Below are 9,608 nucleotides of genomic sequence, written 5' to 3' on the forward strand. Positions count from 1 at the left end.
TGGCCCCGGCTGAGGCAGGGAGCCAGGGGTGAGGGAGGGTTGAATGGAGGGAGGGAAGTGGTGGGCCGAGCCCAGCTCTCAGTGACCCTGAGCCAGGGCAGCATGGGCCCCAGGGAGCAGATCTTGGCTAGCACAGGCCCCGGGGTGGGGCAGGAGACCAGAGCTGAGCTGGAGGTGGGGCAGTATGGATACCAAAGCTGGGCCCCTGCACAGTCTAGGTCGGTGTAGATGCTGGGTTTGGGCAGCAGGGGCTAGGGATGGCTAGTGAGGAGGGGAGCTCCATACCTGTGTCCCTTCCAAAATCGGAGACAATGACCCTGTCCCTGGTCTCAGAGGCATAGATCCTGGAGCAGGGCATGGGATATCACTGGATCATGCCCTTTACACTTAGACCCAACTCCCCCCTTGGTCCCAGGCACTACTCCGCCAGCCGCTGCACCTGCTCCTCAGAGCACTCTGGGGAAGGATCATGCCTCGTGGGAGCTTGCTCAGCTCCAGGCAGAGCTATCAAACTTCTGGTGCCTCAATGGGGTAGTCCCCATCTCCCCCTGGCTACTTCACATACATGAAGTGACTCCAGATGTCTGGGAGATGCTGAGTGAGGTTATGGCATCTCTGAGCAAGATTTCCAGATTTTGGGGATGGTCTGAGCATGGTCTCCAGATGTTTGTAAGAGTCTGAGGGAGCTCTCCAGATGTTTAGGCTACTCTGAGTGAGGTCTGTAGATGTTTGGGCAACTCCGAGCAAGATCTCCAGATGTTCAGGGAGGTCTGAGAAAGATCTCCAGAAGTTCAGGAAGGTCTGACTGCTTCTCCAGATGTTTAGGATGATTTGAGCAAGATTTCCAGATGTCTGGGATGGTCTGAGCAAAGTCTCCAGATATTTGGGTGGCTCTGAGCAAGGTCTCCACATGTTCGGAAAGGTCTGAGCGAGGTCTCCAGATGTTTGGTGTTTTCAAAAAAACTCTTCCATTTTGGAAAAAAAAAAAAAAAAAAACTCGAGAATTTTCCACACACAAAAAAACCACACAGAAAAAAGGCCAGTTTTCACCCCGAAGAGTTTTTAGGACAATAAGTGTCACCCAGATCTAGATTTCATTCAGTTCACTGATGACAGAAATAAGTCAGGTCGGTTCCATTCCTGGGGCCACCCCCACACTCCCAGGGGGAATGTGTCCCATCATCCTAACACACTGGCAAGGAAAGATCCGGGTGCTGGCCAGCGGTAGGCTGGGAGCTGGAGAGCAGAGGGAACGCCAGCGATTGCATACAACAGCCTCCAGCATTAATCCCTGTTCCATCTATCCCAGCCCAAACCTGTCTCTGCTCTGGGAGGGGTGCAAGGGCCAAGGGCCAACACTCTCTGTAACCCCCCACCACACAAATCCACACACACCATATCTGAAATCAACGGCCTGATGCCAAATGTTGTAAAGAGATTGGAGGACCCAGTTCCCACAAACCTCTGTGCACCCCAGGTTATTTCCTTGCTGCTTCTGTCTCCCAGAAAATTCATCCCTGAGGCAGCCTCTCTCCCCAGTGGATGTGGCAAGATCTGAGATCCTTTGTTCTGGGTTTGTACAGCGTCTAGCTCAGGCTCCTATGGGCTACCGTAATACACCTAACAAATAATGTACAGCACCCAGCACACTGGGGTCATCCATTACTGGAGCCCCTAGGCACTACCACAGTATAGATAGGAAGGAGGAGACCCACGCTCAGCTCTGCCCTGACCCCTGGAGGGGTGGCGAGGGTAAATTCATTTGTGTCTAGCTAGTGGAAACTGCTCAAAAATTCTTCACATTAAACAAAATTCTTCAAAATCAAACATTTTGACTTTTTTTTCATTTTTTCCAACTTTTTCAAAGGTTTTAGACAAAATTTTGGAATTACACAAAGGGTGCTTGTTTGTTGTTTTTTTGTTTTTTTTTCCTTTTCCTATTTGGCTCCATTTTTCTTGTTCTTTTGCCTCCTTCCTTTTTCCTCGTTTTCCTTCCCCTTCCCCTCGCTTGGCCTTTTCCTTTCCAGAAACATTCCCAAGCCTATTTCCTCTTCCTGCGGTTTTCAAAAAGGGGATGGGGGTGAAAACTTGGTCCATTTCAACCCTGTGAAATGAAAACAATTCCAACATTTTTCACAGAACCGGTATATCCTTCTTTACCCCAGCTGTCTTGTAACATGGGATCCTCCATTAGCGGATGCTTAAGGGCTGTCTGCACTACAAAGTAAGATCAGGGTTCAAACTCAGACTCCCCTTCTGTCTACATCCAAATTACACTAACCCAAGGCCCCAGAACCCCACAGGGGTCAAGGGTCTGAGCCTGACTCAAGCCAGGACCCAGGGTTTAAGCCCTACTGCTCTGCAGTGTAGATGCATCCCCACTGGAGTCATGCTCTGGGAGTCCACCAACAGTATCCCACAATCCCATGGGCCTCCGCACAGTCAAGTTTGGTGGACAGTCAAGTTTTCCCACAGTGCAACGTGAACAAAGGGCTGAAGCGACCACATTGTAGGAGGGCGCTGGGATATGGGTGGCTGGGCTCGGACTCACATAATGCAGCATAGAGGCTGCAGACTTAGGTTGGGACCAACGTTCAATTCCTACCCTGGGGTTACAAATGAGTGTAGACGCTCAAGTCCTAGGTTAACAAACACAAGGTCTGCTAACTTGAGTTCTACTAACTCTGGGCTTACAATATAGTGTGGACATACCCTTAGACTCTGTCTTCACTGCAGAGTTAGCCTGGGTTCTTACCCGTATGTTGCCCCTAAACCCCTTTCTCCCCCATCCACACACAAAACTCTCTCACCTGAGTTTAGTGGTGCTTTAAATCCAGGCTAGCTGGCCCGGCTGGGGTTTGGGTTAGAACCCGGATGGCAATTTCATTCAGGCTGGAACCCGCCCACTTGGCAGTGAGGACACAGTCTAAACTATTGGAGTGATGACGGTCCTCCAGCGCCCTCCCACAATTCCCCCGTGTACCCCGAAGGACAGACAAGTTCTCCCCCAATTCACTGGGAAAGAAGCACAGAGTGCCTCAGTCCTGGCAACACACACACAGGGGAGTGCAGCATCAGTGACAACCCAGTAACATGTCTAGGGCTTTGCAGTGTGGCTCCTCACACCCAGGCGAGGCTAACCAGGGAGCTCAGACCCAGGTGCCAATCACACAGGCGAACTCTCCCGCACACACCCCCACAGAGACAGGCAAAGCAGTCTGGCAGAAATCACTAGGTGGCACTGTTATACACAGTCATACCAGCTCTTTTTCTCAGCATGCCAGCAGTATTCAGCCTGTAAGAGATGCAGCATTGTTGTTAGTTTTGTGATTTGGTTCCTTTGTCAGGGAGCTGTTGCAAGCAGCAAGAGCGTTTTGGTCCCTGCCTTCATCTCTCCAGCTAGACTCAGTCCTTGGGGCCCAAATGCTCCCTGGGAACTGGGCATGGGTGTTTGGGCTGAGAGTTTGGACCAAGAGGTTAGCCTACCTGCTGTTTGTGGCCACCTCTGTTCTGGGACAGTTGAATAGATATAGTGTAAATAAGTATTTCTGCTAAGAAAAAAACACAGAGTCACTGATTTCTCTTCCACTGGAAAATTAACCTGCAAGTCCCTGGCAGCTGCTAATGCTTGGCAGAGACACCATGTTATTATTTGATTTCTGCATCAGTTAGGCGTCCCATTGCCTGCAGCCATGAATAAAGGATGCTCTAAATTTTACTGCAAAGAGGATCTGATCTATTCCCAGCTCAGTCACTGCCTCAGTTTCCCCTTCTACCAAACAGGGATGATGATACTGACACACGTCACAGGGAGCATGGAGATGAAGCTTATCCAGCTCAGTGAGCCCCACCGATGGAGGCAAATAGGAGACATTATGGATATATAATAATAATCCCTAGCTGTTTTCATCAGTAGATCTCAAAGTGCTTCACAAGGAGGGCAGTATCATTAGCCTCAGTTTACAGATGGGTTTATTAATTTGCCCAAGGTCACCCAGCAGGCCAGCATCAGAATAGAAGCGGTTCTCCTGAATCCCCATCCTCTGCTGCATAGGCGCGGGAAGTAGGAGTGCGGGGGTACTGCAGCACCCCCAGGTTTATGCAGCCCCGCGCCCAGGCTCCACTCCCCGGCTCAGGTCCCTGGGCACGGCCTCGCACCCCAACCGCTGGCTCCACGCATAAAACCTGGGGGTGTTTCCAGCGCCTAAGCCCTGTTTCCAGCCCTCCGCCTGCACTCTACTCCCCAACCCTTACCTGGGGCTCGGGTCCCAGCCACCAGCCCCGCTCTCCAGCCGCTGGCCCCGTGCCCAGGGCCAACACACAGGACCCTACTCCTGGCCCTGTGCCCAGGGCTCTGCTCCTGGGCCCCCAGCCACCGGCCCCACTCCCCGGCCGCTGGCCCCATGCCCAGGGCCCCGCGCCCGGCCCCACCCCCTGCTCCCAGTCCCCAGGTGCCTGCCCGTGCCCAGGGCTCAACTCCTGGCCCCACGCCCACCCCCAGCTGTGGCCTCGGCCTCCTTACCCCTGTCCGGGTCCCCTCCTTCCAGAGACACAGCCTTGCTCCCAGCCTCAGCTAGGGGAGGGGGTAGACAGGGGTAAGGGGGCTGGCTTTCAGCACCCCCACTACTAAAAATTTTCCATCGCCACTGCTTTGCTCTGATCACTAGGAAGCATGACAATTACTAGCCGAGCCTAGCTGTGTGTTTTAATGTCCTGCTAAATGTGAACATTTTACATCAATACAAATTTGGGGAAGGGAATATTTGGAAATAAGGGTTGCTATTACCCATAAAGAAAGGTCCGTGTTATCCATTATCCCATCACTTCCCTGGGCTCAGTCCAGTGTAAAGGCCATGGAAACACTGTGGGGGGTGAGAGAGATTTGAAGCAAACCAGAGACGAAACCAAATAAACACCTGGATCCAACCCCCGCAAACCCATTCCCAAAAACTTTTGGAAGGGTCAGAACCCGGATCAGTGCCGGTGTCGCCCCTTTATGTGGCTGAAGTGGAACCCTGGATCCAAACACCAGATTCTTGGAGTATTCTAGTCTCTCTCGGCAAAGCCCCCATTGTCTCTGGCTCCCAAACCCGAAGCTGACGGGGCCAGAGTCTGATCTTGAGACCACCCCCGCAAGGTCCAGAGATGACCCTGGGTTTACCCTGGCCCAACCAGGATCGAGATCTGGGCCTCGCTAACCTTGTTGCGTCAACTGTAATTGAATTTCCTGCACAGGGCACTGGGCCTTTTCGCAACACCCTGCTCTTTCTCCTGTCAAACCTGACAGGCCCCCCCCACCCCCCTCCCCACCTCGTCCCTGTCCCTTCCCCTGCCATAAACCCATCACAGCCTGTCTCTTAATTGTCCGATGCTCCAGCTGCCTGGAGGGGAGCTGAGAGGCCTTTGCAGAGTGAAAGCAGATAAACATCTCCCGGGGGCTGTGCTTTGTTGAGGTCCAACTTCCAAACAACACCCCCCCCCCCCCGCCCCAACCCACCCAGGAGGGGGATGGGAAGCCCAGGGCGGGGGTGGGGGAAGGCCCTGCCCCAACCTGGAGTGAGCCAAAGTTGCAGGCCTGCAACGTTGCATTCCTCAAGCCAGGCCTCATGCTAAGGTATTTATGGCCGCCACCCCGCTGCTGGCTTTTTATTGCACTTGATTCTGAGCCTGTGAGCCGTCCTGGCAGAATTGTCTGTGCTCAGACCCTTTGGAAAGAGCCCAGGGCTGGGCCCCTTTGAACCAGGTAATTAGCACATCTGCTTTCCCGGAGGGGCGTTCCTTCCCCCCGCCACTTTCAACGCCTCTGGCTCCCGGAAAGACAGCGCAAGGTCTGCCTCCGACACCCGCTGGATTGAGCCAGGCTGGAGTGAGGAAATGACACTGCGTTTCAGAGCAAAATCAGGCGTGACGAGGAATGCCCTTCGCTCCCGTGAATAGAACCCACCGGTGGAAATCTGGAGTCACTCCACCAGGCACGGCTCCGATTCTGCTCACCCCAGTGTAAATCCAGTGTACAATGGTGTCAGGCTGAAGTCACTCCACCAGGCCAGGTTCTGAGCTTGGGGAGACCGGTTTAAATCTGGAATCACTCCACTTGGCCCAGCTCGGATTCCGGTGATGCTGGTGTAAAGCTGAAGTTAATCTGCTCTTGGGGAGACTGGTGTAAACCCGGAGTCACTCCATTCACCCTAAGGGGGTGACTCTGGATGTAATGTCTGGGAGAACAGGAATTGGCCCTCTAGTCTCCCCGCTTTTAAGGGGGGAAGGACCAGCTGGCCTGCTAGGCAGGCGCCCTTGCCCATAGCATCCTAGAGACACCGCAACCTGGGGGAGCGCCCTCTGGTGTGCTGAGCGCAGAGTGGCAGCTCCTTGCATCTCACGCATCCCGCCCTGTAGCATCCAAGAGGCCAGGCAGAGGAGTGTCAGGACCAAGGGATGTCTCAGACTCGGGCTGACTCTGCCATCTCCCTAGGGATGCCTGGCCAGCTGTTAAAGCTCAGCGTGGCCAAGACAGAGCTTTGGATCTTCCCCCCTCAGACTCTCCACTCTTCTCAGGCCTTGCAGACACCCACCCTGCCTGTCGCTCAGGCCAGTAACCTGGGCATCACCGCTGCCTCTGCCCCATGTCTAGATCCGTCCAGGCCGTATCTAAAGGCGCTGAGAGCTGGCTTTCCTCGCTATCTGCAGAGAGAAATCTCGCCTGATCTAGTGTCCGGATCACGGCCCCCTCCTTCCTGGCCCCCTCCCGCCCCATGTGCATCCCTCCAGCTCCCGGCTGCAAAGATCTTCCCCCCAGACCGTTGCCCCTGGCTCCCCCTTCTCCAGCACACCCAACACAAGCTGCGGGTCTTCGCTGCCAAGGCCCTTCACAGCCGATCCCCACCTGACATATCACCACTATGGAGATCTTGGCTGCTGCTTCTGACTGGCCCGGGATGCCAGCTTCCATCGCCCACCCATTAGATCTGCAAACAATCCCGCCTCCCCCCGAGTCAGCTGGGAAATGTTCAACAAAACCTTCGGCTGAGGTAAAGCTGGGCTTGGAACAGGGCACTCTGATGTTGCAGGCATGTGCCCAAATCACTGGGCCGCTGTCCATCCGGGGGCTGGGGTTTCTCTCGCTGGCTTTTTGACAGTCTTGGGTTCATGCCACTTCGGAACAAAACCATTTCCCAAAACCACCCCGATTTTCGCAAAATGGAGCTGTTCTTTTCCAGTCAGTCCTTCCATCAGACTCTTCTCTGCCATGATACTTTGACACTGGCTAGGAAACCGGGGACCACTGCCCGTCTGGCTGACCAGCACTGTCTCTTTCTGCTCCCCCGCCTGTCGGTCTCCCCCTCCCCCTGCCCTTGTCTCATGCCCAGATTGTGAGCTCTTCATCTTTTTGCTGTGTTTGGACAGTGCTTAGTGCAACGGGGCCCTGCCTGGAGCTGCTCAAAGCTACCCCAATCCAATCATCCACCAATGATAGCACTGATCTCTGTGTGCGTATCACGTTCGACGGGGCTCACTGCTGTTCGTCTACAGTCTAGTGCCCCATGGGACCCAGAGTCCTTTACAGACTGTGAGACAAACAGATTCCGCCCTCAAATGCAGCCAGCTCTGGGGTGGAGGGCAACAGCCAAGTAGACAATAAACTGCAGGGGAGGATGCTTCAGGGAAGTGCTGAAGGGTCTGCGAGGAACAGGCAGGGTCTTAGATTTTAATATTTCATAGGAAAGACCCACACTCAATAATAACGTCATAGGTGCTCAGTAGCCAAGTGGCTTGATACACTAGCCAATTGTCTTTGCAGAGTTGGCTCCATAGAAGAGCTAAGGGCCATACGACATGAGCTGGGTTCTCAGCTCCAAAGCCCTTCTGGCCACGTCACAAAACCATAGAGTGACACGGGACTGCACCAGTCGGGGGTGGGCTCTGGGTCAGGATAGAAGGGCATTGGCAGAGCATGGAGGGCAGGGTGGGGTGGGACGGTTTGAAGGACATTGGTAGAGTTCTGTATCTATTTTACCTTCCACAGTCCTTGATTGATCCCTGAGTTTTACCCCAGGGAATAGCTATGGGAAGAGTGAGAGAGAGAGAAATCAGCAGCCCTGTTAGGGCCCCTCTCCCTGCCCAGTGCAGGTCTCTCTCCTCATTGATCCTGTTGGTTAATTTCCTTTTTGCCAAGCTGCTTCCCAGGATAGGTGGCCGGGGGGAGCTGTTCGTGCTGGGTTAACTGGGCCTTCAGTGCAGGAGAGGGGCAGCTGGAACCAGCTCTACCGATTCCTCAGGATCATTTCTTGGTGGCCAAGAGCATTTTGAGCTGGTGGAAGGGGCCAGGTTCATGGTCCTGGCTCCCAAGATGCCAAAGCCACCCCACAGCAACCGAGAATTGGGGAGACACGAGCGCAGCTGCCTCCCACCTGGGCCGAATGGGGAAGCAGGGCCATGAGGCTGAGCAGGGTTAGCAGTGTGTCCTCGAATGTTGCCCACCGTCCAGCCCACCCCACTTCCTCGCAGGCCGTTGACGCAGCAAGAGCCCTGACCCGGAGGCACAGAGCCTGCGAGGCCCATCAGGACCCAGTATCCTCTCGACCCCTGATCCCCACCAGCTGGACTCGGTGGCCATCCCCAACCCTGGAGGATGACGAGGCTTCGGAGGTCTGGGCCAGACGGGATTCTGGCTCCGGGATTCTGGCCAGACGGGAACCCAGCCCCGGTCTGACCACGAGGCCCTGCCAGCCCATGCTGGCGTGGGCAAAGGGCAGGCTGGGGGAGCCATCTGTCTGTTCTCAGCAGCCATGTTTACACAGAAGGTTTTGCAGGGAGGGTGTCTGGGATTTGCCAAGGGGGACTGGAGAGCACACACTCTCCCATCCGACTGGCCAGGGGGAGAAGGGGGGTCTGGGAGCCGCTCTCGTCTGCCTGTCTGAGTTTGGATCAGCTCCGGTGGCCATAAATCGGCAGGCGAGACGGTGGGAGGGGAGCGGGTGTCGCATGGGGGCCCCGGGGGCAGTTTTATGGCCATTCCATCTGTGTTAAAGGTCAAGACCCTTAATGAAAAGCCTCAGCATCCATCTCTGGGCTCCCACCCCCTGTGCCTAGCAGGGCCATTTGGCCCATGGATTTATGTCCCCACCTACCTGGATTTCATCCCTTCTCCCCTGAGACGTGGGGAGACCTTGATCCCGTCTCTCACTCTCTCTGTGGCTTGAGCTTTCAGGCCAGGCCTGTGGTTCAGATCCTGGCCCTGATTACATCACAGGGAGCCCCGTGACCCCTATGACTCCCTCTGGGGAGGGGGATACTCACAGGGGCTGCCGGATGCTGTCACAGCCAAAGGACATGGGGCTTGGTTTTGATCTCACTGGTGCAGCTTTGGTGCCAAAATGGGTCCAGATGGGGTTAGATCCCCAGCTGGGGTAAATCAATGGAGTGACACTGGCTGACCCCAGCTGAGGATCTGTCCGGTGGACACACCTGATTTGCACTGGTGGGGGGAGAGTAGGCTCAGGGCCATGAGTATCCCATGGTGGTTTTCACCGAATTTGCTTCCCCGGCCACTTCTCAGAGAGATTCTGACTGTGCTGTCTCCCGGTAGCGACCATGGCAATCGGACTCCC

The sequence above is a fragment of the Caretta caretta genome, chromosome 20, assembly GCF_965140235.1.
Source record: "Caretta caretta isolate rCarCar2 chromosome 20, rCarCar1.hap1, whole genome shotgun sequence".
In the NCBI taxonomy this organism is placed as follows: domain Eukaryota; kingdom Metazoa; phylum Chordata; order Testudines; family Cheloniidae; genus Caretta; species Caretta caretta.